The sequence below is a fragment of the Scardinius erythrophthalmus genome, assembly GCF_964197995.2.
Source record: "Scardinius erythrophthalmus genome assembly, chromosome: 18".
NCBI classification, from domain to species: domain Eukaryota; kingdom Metazoa; phylum Chordata; class Actinopteri; order Cypriniformes; family Leuciscidae; genus Scardinius; species Scardinius erythrophthalmus.
The window spans coordinates 34,595,264-34,609,341 of record NC_138238.1 but is presented as its reverse complement, the minus strand read 5'-3'; the positions used below and the strand labels follow the sequence as shown (position 1 = coordinate 34,609,341).

General features: G+C 36.7%; 1 protein-coding gene across 7 annotated transcripts in view; it reads left to right on the top strand.

Moving 5' to 3' along the window:
• Window positions 1–8,525: 8,525 nt before the first annotated feature.
• Window positions 8,526–14,078, top strand: part of plce1 (phospholipase C, epsilon 1) — an 81,969-nt gene continuing 76,416 nt past the window's right edge. For all 7 annotated transcript variants that reach the window (XM_081392023.1, XM_081392022.1, XM_081392021.1 and 4 more), the window contains exon 1: window positions 8,526–8,806. The gene's annotated coding sequence lies outside the window, so the exon portion shown is untranslated. The remainder of the gene's footprint in view (window positions 8,807–14,078) is intronic.

Sequence of the window (14,078 nt, the reverse complement as noted above, 5' to 3'; positions counted from 1 at the left end):
TACCTGGTTGAATGCAGTGTCTTTTTTTCTGGAAGTGCTAACCAAGATTTAAACTTTGTAGACTACAAGGTGGTAATCATGTGCTTCTCACCCCTGCCGAGTGGTTAAGAAGGATTACAGCTGCATTCTTGTGGATTTTCTGTTCTTTCTCTCATTATTTTGTCATCATTTTAATTCAAACTTCATGCTTTGTGTACACTGTAGGCTATATTTAGGGATGCTCTGTAAAATGCTATACACAGCATCAGTTAAGATTAAGATTTTAAATTGTAGTTTTCAGCCCATGGTCTTGGACTGTTTTGACCTTCTAACAAAAACAGGCTGTTTTGCCCTTTATCCTCAAACAAAAGGCCCCCAAAAAACTGTTTGATAAGTAGACATGAAGAACATTTTCCAATGCAGTACATTCATCAACAGATAACAGCAGCTGGTGTTAATGATAGATCAGCATAGATTCAATAAACACACACACACACCCACCCATCTAAATAAGTGATTTGGGTATTTCAGTTATACTCTAATCTCCTCAAACAAGCATTTTCAGTAGAATGGGTCGTCCTGAACTCCCTGGTTGGATGGCACCAGTACAAATGATTAAGTGAGTCTGGTGTAAAAGATCGTGACTGGCGTAATCAAAACCCAGAAAGCCATTTAATTTGTTTGAGCACACAACCTTTGACATCAACAAAAGATATGGGAAGCAGTTTCCATTTTATATGTTTACACGCCTTTATAAGACAGATAGTCTTTAATACACGTATTCAGTATTTATCATAATGAATCAATGTAAATCTTTTATGAAAAAAACGTAATTCATATGATTTAATATTGTTAGAATAGTGCTGGATATGTGATAAATTACTTTCGTAAATAGCTTTGGATAAATCTGTATGCTGAATTAAAAAAGAAAAGTTCAATAGAAACTAGTTAAATGTGCTGTAGGCTAATCAAAAGAAAGAACGTGATCATCAGAATAATGACAGCATTCTAAATCACAGCCACTTATGTCGGGTATAATGAATGCTTTGTTAAAATTGGGCTATTAGCCTACTTTAAAACCACAACAAGCGTGTTGCGGCTAGAGCAGTGTGAACTGCAGCAAACAGACACAACAAACCGGTAGGCTATAGCAACGACGTGGGGTTGTATTTTGAATTACAAATTCGTTGAAACAGGATTCAAATGCAATGAAATTCTGAGAATCTGCTGTAACATCTAACAAGTTATCGGAGCTTGCCAAATATGTTAAAATAATCTTATGAGTCCATTCATATTTAATATTTTACATGCTCATTTGCTCATTTTCATGCTCATTATCAGTACAGAATGAACGGACTGTGATTTTTTTTTTAATAATAAAAACAAACAAAAAAAGTTAATCATTAGTAGCCTACTACGGAGCCCCTAAAGGGACATAGACTGAAGGACAAAATGGATGGGAGGAAAAATGTGCATATTTGTCAAAAAATAAATAAATTGCGTTCTCTCGCAAATGTTTTGCGTTTTCTGAGAAACTTTGTGTTCGCTTTTAAAATGTTTGTGTTCACCCGAGAAACTTTGAGTTCGCTCTTAAAGAACACAAAAGTTGTGAGTGAACGCAAAGTTTCTTGCGAACGCAAAAGTTTTGCGAGCGAACGCAAAAACATTAAAATATGTATTTTTACTCCCATCTCATATTTTTTTCCACCACCGTTTACCCTTAGGGGCTCCGTAGAAATATATATATTTTTCATCTCATCTACTGTATCTCATATTTTTTCCACCACCATACACGGGTTTCTTGTATACAAACAATACCGGATGCGCGCGCATCCAGGAGGCAAAAAACCCGCTATCTGTTATGCCGAATTCTGTAAAGATATTGTAATTAACGTAGATTTCCCATTGTTTGTAATTTCTTGTTGACTTAATAATAAACTGCAATTTCAGAGTTGGATCTGTTTGTTTGTGTTTCATATTATTATAACATATGTAAAACGTCCAACTGTTTACGAATCCGGACATACTGTGATGCATGTATGAATTATCATGTTAGACTAAGTTAGTAATGTAATGTTAGCAGTGCAGCATTTGCTTTTATATAAGTTAACCTTGTTTACGTTACGTTACTTTACGACCTGCAGCATTTCATGACTGCACATATAACGTTACATTAGTGTAAATCAAAGATTTGACGATGGATTATGTAGCCTTAGTACCTCCGACCGTGGCGATTATATTAAAAAACTTACTCTCAGCAATGGTGAGATCTTGCCGGATCCCTACGCAATACATGACGATCTTTGGATTGCGGATGACAAATAGTGGCCAGCAATTGTATGGCCTGATATAGGCTATATAATTATCTTATTCAGACACCAAGTGTGTATACAAAATAAATGATTAGAGCGTACAAATCCATTGATGCATACAACTACGTGCTATGTGGTCATGTGCAGCTCGTCAAATTATGAATAGAAAGAATAGCCTATAACATACTTCCTTCTTCTGTCCCACTCTTCCATTTGCCTAAATTTGGAATTACTTGCAACATGTATAATTTAAATGAGCAGATAAAACACAACAGATAGGCCTGCATATAAATAAATTACGCAACAACTTCTTTGCATTTTGACTTAGAGACAACACCACCACTATGCTACTAGCCACCCTTTACTCCGATACGAAGACCGCGGGTCTATTGCCTCCTGGTTGCGTGCGCAAGCAGTGATGACGTCGCCGAGAAACCCATGTATATGTCCCCTTAATCATACCTGTCAACCCTCCCGTTTTTCCCGGGATTCTCCCGTATTTTACATTGCTATCCCGCTATCATCCCGTTTAAATATTTTTCCGTATTTCTCCCGTATTTTTAATCTTTCTATAACTTTTTTTAAAAAATCCCAAAGGGCGCAAACCAGTTAAGCGGAAATCCCGCCCTGCAGCTAATTTCATTGGTTAAGGTTACAATGACGGGTAGGTTTAGGCATAGACATAATAAATACATAGACGCCCTATTGGCCGCTGGATCGTACGTCAACGGCGCCGCCATACTGCGGAGGGCAACTTTCCCATACCTCTCATAACGAGAATTGAGAAAAATGCCTATTTCTTGTGCTGCTTGGGGATTTACAAATCGCCACACAATTGAAAACAGGTCTCAGGGAATTACCTTTCACAAGCAAAACTGAAAATTTGTTTCTGGTTGTATTTCATTTACTATTTTTATTTTCAGAGGAGAAAGGCCGCGAAATTTAAAAATACTACTGTTACTGTGTCACGAAATGTAGTTTTAAGAGTTTTCCAGTCGACAATGAAGTTGTTTAAAGCTCAAATCTGTGGTTTATTTATAAAGATAGCGCCTTTTTAAAAATGTTATCTGACGGTTTCGGAGTTGTGAGATCCAGGGATCACCGGGCGCTCAGCGCTCACGTACCCCGCAGAGAACAGCTTTGCCTCGGCTAGTGCCGTTCTGACGTTCGCTCCTGTCAGGCTAGTGAGAATAATTCGTCTTGTGTATATCTAACGGGCAATCTTTGGTTTAATTAATCTATAATTTGTTCCTTGGCAGATTGTTGTGGCTGAGGGCAAAGTGAAGTTTCATAACTTTATTTAGGCTTATTTAACTTTAACGGTGTAGCCTGCTGTATGTTTGACTGAATCGTTTACTTTATTTCTTGACTTGTATAGCTTCTTTTACCTTTTAAAAACTGAAATTTAACAAAAAGAGACAGGGTTGCGTCATTTTATTTTATATAGCCTATGTAATAATATTTTAAAATGTATAAATTTACATTATTTATTATTGTTATTATAATAATATACCACTTGCGATTATCAATCTATTATAGTTATGCTGTTAAATTATTTTACTATTCATTGTATCATTATTTTTTATATTCTGTAATTGATATTTCATATTCTAGTGCTATTATTATAGTATTATACATAAACTATATGCTATTATCAATATATTATTATTATTATTATATTAGTACTTATGATATTATATAATTATACTTTTCTTTACTATTTTATTTGCTGTATACTGTTTGTTTATTTTATTGACTAAACTATTTACTATTAGCCTACCTCTCACTTTAGCTTATATTTACTTTGCATTGCACTGTAGTTGTACCATGTGTATTACCATAAAGGATCCATCAGTTATCTTTGTTATTGCTAAAATCGGGTCAATGACAGAATATGCTTTTCCCACAATAAGAAAAATTTATTTAATTTAATGTGAAAATTAAATTATATCTCAGTATGGGGGTGTTCACAATTCTTATCCAAGAATGAAAAGCCAAATACATGACAAGCCTGAGCTTTGGCCATTCCTTATTAAAAAAAAATATATATTATAAGTCTAACTATCGAGAGTTTAAATAACTACAGATGGAACTTTTTTGTACACCACATACAAACCACGCGAAATCGGTTGATAAATGTAATTTTTTTTTTTGTTTTTTTATACAGAAAAACCGCAGCTCACCTGTTTACTTGCATTTGATTACAGCGCAGTCTTGCCCTCCGCAAAATGGCGGACGCGTTGACGTATCGCAGCAACGTTCCAAAGCGGTCAGTAGGGCGTCTATGTATTTATTATGTCTATGGGTTTAGGGGTCAGTGTTTGGTGTAGGCAATCAGTACTGTGATTCACATGACCAATAAAATCTTTAGAATCGGCTGCAGGGCGGGATTTCCACTGAAGTAGTTTGGGGGAAAAAATCGCGCAAAGAACAGCAGCATCCGAGGATGGATGAACATGAGAGAGATGGCATTAACACACGCAATTATGTCAAAATGTCCGTTTTGTCGAGTATCCTCATAAGAACAGTCTGAGCAGTCTATTAGTTAAAAAAAAAAAGTTGTAAATGAAAGTAAAGAGTTGTGAGAGAATGAGACGCGTGTGAGATCCGTCAGCGGCTGTTTTTAAAGAGACAGTAGCCAATAAAGCTTTCTGTCAGTAAAGTTAATCAAAGAACAAAGGTAACAGAGAAAAGCACTCACTGCTCTTGACTAAAGATCTTTTTTTACTTTAATAAGGATTAATCTATGTACAATTTAAATTGTATGCAGTAGAAACTGTTTGATAACTTCAATTTCTGTATATTTTTCCTACCTGTTAGACAAATAAAATATACTGTTTTATGTTTTTCTACATTAATTTGGAGATTAATTGTGAAATTATTACATTATAAAATGTAAGTTTTTTTAATGGCAATTAATCGTGATTAATTAATGTAGTTAATTCTTGCAATTGATAAAAATAAAGAAAGAAACATGAATAAGTCTTATGTTTATTTTAATTGAATAGTATGTATGTATTTATTTATGTTAATATCTGCGCCCCCCCCCCCCAGGGGATTCAGATTTCCCGTATTTCCCAACATCCCAAATGTTGACAGGTATGCCCCTTAAGGGCTCATTACTTTAGTTTAGGGCTTCATAGCTTATAGCTTTAAATATATCCATACCTGTCAACACTCCCGTTTTCCCAGGGAGTCTCCCGTATTTCACACCCATTTTTTTTGTAAATCGTTCTTTCTCAATAGTTGTTTGTAATATTCAGTTCATGTGAAAAATTGTGAAATGCTGTTCCAATAGGTGAAGTTGCACAACAATATGCGGATTGATTACATTACAATACAATATTTGGATGTAATATTCAGTTCCAGTGAAAATCTGTACCAGTTAATGGAGTATACACAGGTGACGTGTAATATCCAGTAGGCCTACAGTAACTCCACCCGCTGGAACGGTTTCTTACAGTAGGCTAACTGAATAGCCTATTACACAACATCGCCTGTTCAGTTTTGAAAACAGTAACCAACTCACATATTTGTGGCCTATACCTTATTTTAGAAATCTGTTTTTCTGTATATTGATTTGTAACTTAGTTCAACTAAATGAGTTCAGGTATATCATGTAGGCCTATACGATCTAAATGTTTATGTTTATATCTACTTGTATTAAGTAGGCAAATGTTTTATAAAGTTATTGTATATTGTTTTATGGACGTGGTATGACATTTTTTGAATGCTAATTATTTTGACAGTAATTATTTTAGAAAATATCTATCAGAATGTATCAGAATATTATTTATATTTTGTCTAAATTTATAAAATAACTATTTATATTTTGTTTGACATTTTGACCCTGATGTTTGTCACATGTCAAGCATGCATTAAAAAAGCAGTCTATCAGTGAATTAAGACATTCTGCCACTTAGCAACTGTGAGCCAAAGAAATTATATAATGGAAATCATAAGAACGTTTGTGCAAAGGAACATATAACACAGATGTTACAGAGATTAATAAATAAATAGAAAGCGAATAAACAAACACGCTTATTGCTTAGATGTGATTACATTTCTTAAAAGTGCTTAGTCACTTTGAGTGAGCATATTCAAAATTGATTTGTCTGCATCTATTTATTAAGTGGCCAGTTGACGTTACAATCCAGTAGAGGGCAGCAGTGTAACAGTTCAGTGGCGAGTGACATGAACGGAGTCTCTCTGTTAAAGGGATCGTTCACCCAAATATGATAATTCTGTCATCATTTACTGACCCTCGTGTTGTTTCAAACCTGTATGAGTTTCTTTCTTCTGTTGAACACAAAAAAGATATTTGGAAAAATATCGGTAACCAAAAAGTTTCTGGTCCCCCATTGACTTCCATAGTGTGAATAAAATACTATGGACGTACATTTTTGGGTGAACTATCCCTTTAAGACCGTGGCTTAAGAACTAGTCTGACCAACTAGCAATTAGTTAGGGCTAATCAGTTCTACTTTTACAAATTGGACCTATCTACCTTTATATAACTGACTTAAAAATGAATGACCAGTCTTGAAGATTAGATGACTAACTTGTAAGACTAGTCTAAGCAGTTTATGCAACTTAGACGATACGATCAACAACACATTTAACTGTTGAGACTTCAGTTCATGAAAACCTTCACTTGCAGGTGTTTAAATGGAAAAACATGTAAAAGCTGTGGATGTTCCAACAAAACAAAAAGTCCACAGAGGGACAGATTATGAAGTATACAATCACTTTTGTACAAACCAGTGCCAGACTCATTTGAATCTTTGCAATTACATGAAACCTTATTAATCTACTCCAAAACATTATCAGACACATGACATAAAAACACAAAAATATGCCTTCATAGTTCCACAGCCAGCTGTGCGATCACAATGAATGATCAGAAATCTTTGTACGAAATCCAAATACACAACAAAAACATAAAAGACTGTCATACTGAACTGCAACATACAAAGGATTACTTGTGTGGTTTTGTAAATGAATTGCAATTGGAAAGCAATAGTTCCAGATGCTGAAGGATTACATGTGACAGATTGACTGGGAGTGGAAGAATTGCACATTCTTTCTGGATGGCATAAGAGTTCCCTCCTTGTAGACTGAGAATTCGGAAAATCACTGCTATTCTGCCAAGAACACAAACACATGGTTAAAGTGAATATGCATTGGCATTTGTCTATATGAGCCTCTGCCTAATAGCCCATTTTATATTCCCTAAGGTTCTTTTTTTAATGAGTGAAGTGGTGGGAGGGACTGGGACACAAGCCCTCTCTCTGTCTGGACTTTTTAGGTGTGAATTACCATGCATAAACAAAAGCATAATAAACATGAAGAAAAAACGACCAAAATAAATATAATATTTTCTGCATGTAAACAGCCAGCATCACTTTGAGATTGTAAAGCAAATGTACAGTTAATCGAGTTCGGCAAAACAGGAAATCAAACAATGTTATCAATTGAGCCAAAGGAAGTAACCTTCAAATGTAGCCATAACGAGATAATGTCCATCCAGCATTCCTATGATATCATTATTGATACTCCATGGTAGCCTACTTTAAAGAATGGTATGCAAAATAAATAAATAATGGAAATAATCCAAATGTTTCTATTGTAACTGTCAAACAAAGTGGAATTAACATGATATTGTGCCCAAAAAACGTCGATATGGCTTAATATTGAGCAACTTGCAAGTAATATTGAGTAGCCTATTGCCAGTTAGTTTGTCATTTTTCGCTCCACCAATGAAACTAGTTCCAAATTTCGAAGCAGAATCAACCCTTCGATGTCCATGCATATCAATAGTGGAGTTATTAAATGAATCAGTAGGTGTGTTCGACTTGAAGTGGCGCTGCAGACTTAAAGTTTGGCATCAACGAGAGTTTATATCTCACAATTCTGCGAAAAGAAGTCAGAATTGAGAGATATAAACTCTCAATTGCGAGAAAAAAAATTCGAATTCCGAGAAAAAAAAGTTAGAATTGTGAGATATGGAACGGCTGGTAATTTTTTATATTTACGTTTTATGTGATATGACTTTAAAACACATCTTGTAGTGCCATACAGGTAGGTCTACTCCAAGGTATTCCAATAAATAGGCTACAAAGACTGTATGGTAGGGTAGCCTACATACAGGAACTGTATTATCATGGTATAGTATCAGGTCCCTCTGCAAATTCTGAAAGTGAATATTAAGTATGAAGGCGTGTTAGGCGTGTTGACAGTAATAAAGTGTGTCAGTCTCTTGAGCGGTACCGTGAGTTAAAGTCCTCAGACATTCCTATGCAGTGACTGTAGATCATCTATTGTGTGCTCGTGAGCGGCTTCATGTCTTCTGCTTCTGCTGCTGCTGACTGAATAAGTTTCCCGCCTCCATCAGTTTAAACACAACACTGTTTCAATACAGTTGCTGCGGGGCTCTGCACATTTAACAGTCATATTCTGAAACCACGATGAAGTTTCACTCGAGAGACGGTTTTCTGGTGTGACTATCTGCAGCGGTAAGTTATATCTCCTGTCGTTGGCACGTGTGTTTATGTTATGTTTGAAGTGTTAAATCCTAAGATTATGTTATCATCTAGAAAATATGCTGCAGCTGGACTCAAAACAACGTTTGATGTTAGTGTGTGTTAGTTGATACATTCTCGGATTATGTCGGAAATGAAAGAAAGAAAGACAGTTTGCCTTACGACTCGCGTGTATTCACCTCAGTTGTTTCATTTCGTATGTAACTTATTTATACTTTTGTATAATATTTAAACGTTACTCCAAGGTAACATTCAATGGTGCTAGCATGGCAAAAGCGTATGATACCACTGGTAATACCATGTTTTGGGCATGGTATTACTATGGTACTTTTTTGTTAGTGAAATGTGCTTCTCAATGAGTTCAGACAGGTGTTAAAAGTTTGACTGTGACGGAGCGGACTCTTCTATAAAATATGTGATGATGTTTTTAAATCGAGTGTAACGACGACGTTGATGATGATGAGTTTTAAAAATTGCATATGCGAAAAGGAAATATTTTAGTAAAAGGTAGGCTACGTTAACTCAAAAGCACAGAACTGAGACATATTTCTGTCCCCCCTTTCTGCCTCTACAGGCTCCCCCAAGTCTACTTTGGTGAAATCAGCCTCTAATGGAAATCTTATGTTGTTCTAGTAAAAGTGTAGGGTGACTGAGTTGACCAGCTTTGTAACCCCATCTTGCACGAGTCATCCTGGGGTTTGGGCTTTTTTTTGCTCAAACTCACACAATCCATTTTCATTAACCAGCTTGGAAAATGTGAATAGATGGAAAACTCTTCTTCTGCTTTAGTTTACTTGCCACATGAGAACTGGATTGAGAAGTTTGTAGGCAAGTGTACTTGGTTACTGTCCTGTGATCAGATGGGATCTTTTGCTTTGCATTAAACAAGCCTGTAATCATAGACCTTTGATCAGTTATGACACAATACTTAGATTTGGTACATTTTCCCATGAATTGAATTACCGAATGTCATGTGCACATTCAGTTTTGTGACACACCAGAGGTTCATGTTGCTAAACAAGATTGACTGCCAGAAGACACATGACACACCCACAAATAGTCAAAGATTGTCAAACTGTACATTTATGACTGCAAACACTGATTTAGCGTCAACAACTGTCTCTTCCAAGTGTTTGGACATGCCCAAATTGATATCAAATTGATTGTTCATCTAATATTTATATTTTCTTTTATTTCTTTTAATTTTAAATGTTTTTGTTTTAGTTAGCCTAAAGTCTGGAATGCACTACACAACTTTTGCTTGAGTTTATGCAAATTACCAAAAGTCAGATCCAGTACGCAGGTGTTGGGCAGTCAGAGTTGACCGTTTTCATGAAAATCGTGTAAAGTACGAGGGGAACAGACTCAGATTTTTTAATTAAGCTTCAGACAGTGATTCTATTCAGTTTGTAGGATATCAAACCTGATAGTTTGAGCTGATTTAAGAATGCATCTGGTTTTCATTGATCATAAATCTCCTAGCTATAAGGTGTTTCTGCGTGAGTTTGTTGTTAATTTCAGAACGATGTGAAAGTTGGTAGTGTGCGATCCTCAGACGTTTTGTGTACGTTGCCCAGTTTTTCTCTGTACCCATTTACAAAGTGGGCAAGTGTGTGATGCCTATAGTGTGCTTGATATCTGTTCATATTTTAAAGTAGTGTTGTTTATTCCAGCCATAACTCTAATAAAACCGGTCAGAGATCAACAGCAGTTGGGTTAGTTCCATTTATGATGGGTTGTTAGCCTAGAGATTGTCCTAATCTCGGTTGAACCTGCATGCATGTTGACATTGATGCCATTGTTTACCCTCACATAAACTTATTAATATGAACTGTTCCACATCTGAATGAGGCTTTGCTCCAGTAGCTGTCTGTTGCACAGGCACAGAATCAGGCTAGCACACATAATGAGTTTGTGCTGGCTTCAGAAAAGAAGGGGAGAAGGAGGGGTGCAGAGGTGGATTTGGGGAGGTGGGAATTCCCGTAATTTCCAATTGTTACAATGGCCTCATGCCTCAACAGGCACTCATACCCACCCACTGCTCTGGAGGCACGACTGCCTCTTTACTGCCACAGCTTATAGTTTAGATAAGTTAAGTAAGAGTTGCCTTTGACAAGTTCAGGTTTTTAGGACACAAATGCCTGTAACACCTCCTGCAAGGCAGGCTGATACGTCGGCTGTTTGTACACCACCATGAGATCAGTAAGGATCGCAGGAAATTACCTTAATGGATTGGTTGCAATCTCTCATAGTGTAATACAAATAAAGGCTGGCAATAATTCTTGGCTTCCACAACTTGAGGTTTAATTAGTGGTGTTTGTTCTCCCATGATTGGGAAAGGGAGTGTTAGCCTATAGATTCACATTAAATAGTTTCAAGACAATTTACCAGTCCCAACAACCTACAAGTCCCAGCATAAACGCTCCAAATTATTTGTTATTAAAGCGTCTACGTAGTACGTTCACAAACCACTGTTCATTTTAACAGAAAAGCAAGCATACTGTGCGTGATTTGACATGGCATTCAATACAAATAAATAATAAAAAACAATTGCCTTAACTAATGCAGAAAAATTTCCGGGGTGGGGGGGATTTCCATGGCGGGGACTAAGCTCCCCCGGTTCCCCCCACTGGCGCCAGGCCTAAGACTCGGGGTGCGTTTACATGACAATGATGTACAAAAAATGGAAACGTTTTTGCGATCCCAGTTCACACGGATCCGCGAAAAGGACTAAAAACGCTGTATAATGCATGCTAGGCAAGTAGTTAGCGATGTCAGAATGTAAAGAAACACTAAGGGTCTAGACTGAACATGTAATACGCATGCGCATGACATCACTGGTTTTTGTTGTTTACATGGGGACGAAAATGGTATGTTTTTGAAACACTTGCACTTTCAAACCTGTTTTCAAAATCTTGAGTTTTTCCGGCCCCAGAATGCCGTTATTGTGTAAATGAACGGACAAAAGGCATAAAAAGTTTGTCAGCTTTAGTTGAAAACTTTGTTGTGTAAACAGCCCCTCACAATGATGATGGGAACTGAGTTTAGAGACCAGCAATTCATAGAGACTCGGGAATGGACTTTTTAAGTTCGCAACCACCCAGGGGTCCGAGTCCCGTACAACGACGTAACTCGCTGCTTAACTACCATTATATGATGTATCGTTGAAGAAATCAAGTAGCTAGTCACGACTGTTTCCAGAAACCATTTTGTCGCAAATTGGTGGTTTAACCACGTTGGTTAGCCTAAATGATGTTACGGAGGCGGTGGAATAATAACTACTTTAAAGAATCTGTTTGAGATCGAATTAACGCTAGATGTTTTGCTATTAATTACAGACATGGCATCTGAGGAATATTTCTAATTTTTCTCAGTTATTTTGCAGTAGAAGGATGCTCAACTGTCGTTATGAAGTAATTTTGGAGTAAAAGCATGTTATTAAATGTTGTTTTTTGTTGGACAAGATGTTCATGCTTCTCATGTTTGGAAAGATGTTTGACGCCTGTTACTTTTTCAAATTCACGTTATAAGTGACTCAAACTCACAGTGCTTTCAGATGGATTAGCATTTACAGAGCCGTACATCAAGCTGCACATAAAAGCGATAAGCAAAATCGGTTTCATGTAAATTGCGATTAATCATACAGCCCTAAATTTGTATGTATTATAAATAAAAGATATAGGCTAGATTTGTACTGAATGTGAGCTTGAGCTATTTTGCTCAAGATTAGGATTTATTGAGTCCCCATATCATGCAAACAAGAAACTATGCTTCCAACCGCAGGTCAAAACCTGTAGTTCCAACATGCGATGTTGCTTGCGAAATGTTCGTTGGAACTATGGTTTCGAGAAACACTGACCCGTTGAACTATGCTGATAACGACGGAACTTGCGACCATAGTTGGCTAACGATACTTTTGGGAAACGCATCCCAGAACACCCAACAGCTTCTTAACAACAGCCTAAAAACTGGCCAGAATGAAAGTGAAATGAAAAAAACAAAACAAAATTTTGCCATCAGTTCATGGTCAGACCACCTTATGAATATGAAGTCATGTGGACACATGACAGTTCATCATAAGAACGAAGGTGTGTCTGGTTTATCTGTCTGATGATCTCATACTACAGCAGGAAGACATTTGTTTTGTGCTTTAGTAATGTTAAAGAATGCATTTTGGGAGCAGATTAGGACAACTTGTTTAGTTGCTTCTGATGATGACGACAAGTTCTGATATCACATTTTCCCTTCAGTTTTAAAAGTGAACATGTCATGCCAGGTTTTATGTCTGTGATGGCAAACACTTATTATTTATTGTGTGTCTCATGAACACAATGACAGAATTTTCCATTTGGGTGAAATGTTCCATTCATTTTAGGTGTGCAAATCAATGGACATTAAAGCTGCAGTCCTTAACGTTTGGCGCTCTAGCGGTTAATAAACAGAACTGCATGCGTCTTGCCGAAGAACATTGTAGCCGGAGCTCCTTCTCTCTGTTTATATCTTTGACGAGTCACGCAGGTACTGGACTACTTTCGCAGCAGTACGACCCGAAACAGTCTAAAATAGTCTGAATATAAACACTTATTATAGGTGGACCGTAGTGATTCAGGATAAGACAAAAACACGGTTTGGAAAATGGATTCATGATGTACTCGCTCATTTTATAATTTTTGTCCCTGAGTTCAATATGGGCAACCCCCTTTTCCTGAGCACGTTATTGGCCAAGGCTTTTCGTCCCGGGCAAGAGCTTCTCATCTATTATAATCCTCTATAATAGATGGCATCATAAAGCCTGTTTTTTTCACAGATGATTGCTTTTAAAATATATTATTTGGGGTTTAAACCATTTTACCCAAATAGAAGAAAAAAATGATCAGGTACATTACCTTTATTGATGCCATAAATCATGCATATTGTTGAGGAGAGTGTGCTGTTACTTTTAAAAGTTGCTGAGTTTTGCACCACTCACATTTTCTTCAGAAAATATAAAAATGTAGTGTTTGTAGATGGTTAGCACTTATTATTTCATTCAGCCTGAGAAGTAGATTGTCCCTGCACAGTATTAGGAGTATTCTGGTGTCTTTTACGCCCTTTCTCTTTCACCGAGTCAATGTATGATTACAAGCACTCAAGGACTGAGTTATGAAAGAAATACTCCTCACTGTGTTAGCACAGTGATTTATTGTCAACTGTGTGGGTGTGGGAACTGAGCCGTGTTTGAAGACTGACTGGCTGAATCCAGCTA